At 40.8% G+C, this 1,250-nt stretch overlaps 1 protein-coding gene across 1 annotated transcript in view; it reads right to left on the bottom strand.

The window, feature by feature from the left end:
• The window catches only part of LOC101846175 (dymeclin), a gene marked incomplete at its 5' end in the record, with an annotated part of 21,766 nt that overhangs the window by 4,980 nt on the left and 15,536 nt on the right, over positions 1–1,250 (bottom strand).

The following is a 1,250-nucleotide window of genomic DNA, read 5'->3' as shown; positions in this document are numbered from 1 at the left end:
TTACTGCGCTTGCAACTGTATAAGGTCATGTGAGCGCCAGTCTCATGGGGTTTTTTGGGAGTTTTTTAAGTAGAGGTTTTACGGCACTCGCAACTGCATAAGGTCATATGAGCGCCAGAAGATTAGAGGTGTTACAAGAGAGTAACAAACATAAAAAAGAAGAAGGGGAGATAAGGACGATAGACGTTTGATAGGAAAGAAGGAGCAAACCACACCAGAGCACCCGCCAACCACCCACTCTCATGGTTTGAGTTAAAAAAACAGAGGTGGTTGTGGTAAGAGTCGAACGGCATTTGACTTGCAATACAGATAAAATGATTCATTTAGTTTTGGTAAGAGTTTTACGGCACTGGCAACACAATAAGGTCATATAAGTGCCGAAGATTAGAGGTGTTACGAGTAACAAGAGAGTAACAAACACAAAAAAGAAGGAGGGTATATAAAGACAGATGTTTGATAGTAAAAAAGAAGCATATCACACCAGAGCACCCATGGGGGCAGACAGAGGGGAAAGTCTCAAGGTTTGAGTTCGAAACCAAGGTTGTTGTGCTAAGAGTCTAACGGCATTTGATTTGCAATACAGACAAGATGATTTATTTAGTTTTAGTTACAGTTTTACGGCACTTGCAGCATAATAAGATCAATAATAAGGTGCCAAAAATTAGAGGTATTACAAGAGAGCACAAACATAAAAAAGAAGAACGGGAGATAAGGACGATAGATGTTTGATAGGAAGGAAGAAGCAAACCAAACCAGAGCACCCGCCACCCACCCACAAGGGCAGACGGAGGGAAAAGTCTCATGGTTTGAATTGAAACCAGTGTTAATGTAGTAAGAGTCTTGCGGCATTGGATTTGCAATACAGATAAGATGATTTATTTAGTTTTGGTAAGAGTTTTACTGCACTTGCAACACAATAAGGTCATAAGAATGCTAAAGATTAGAGGAGTAACAAGAGAGTCACAATCACAACAAAAAAAAGGAGGAGAGATCAGGAAGATAGATGTTTGATAGAAAAGAAGGAGCAAACCACACCAGAGCACCCGCCAACCACCCATTGATGACACAGATGAATACACACAAACCCACAAACCATACACGTAAAAATAAATTTACACAAAGACCCACACTTGGTGCTCATATGACCTTATGCAGTGGATGAATGATTGGGCCACAGGTACGACAGGAAGGAGGATGTATGGCCACATGAATAAACCACTGGTCAAAGATCCATTCAATGAGTTGAGGAG

Source organism: Aplysia californica, unplaced genomic scaffold, assembly GCF_000002075.1.
Source record: "Aplysia californica isolate F4 #8 unplaced genomic scaffold, AplCal3.0 scaffold00996, whole genome shotgun sequence".
NCBI classification, from domain to species: domain Eukaryota; kingdom Metazoa; phylum Mollusca; class Gastropoda; order Aplysiida; family Aplysiidae; genus Aplysia; species Aplysia californica.
The sequence above is the reverse complement of the archived record's forward strand: the minus strand, read 5'-3'. Positions and strand labels throughout refer to the sequence as shown.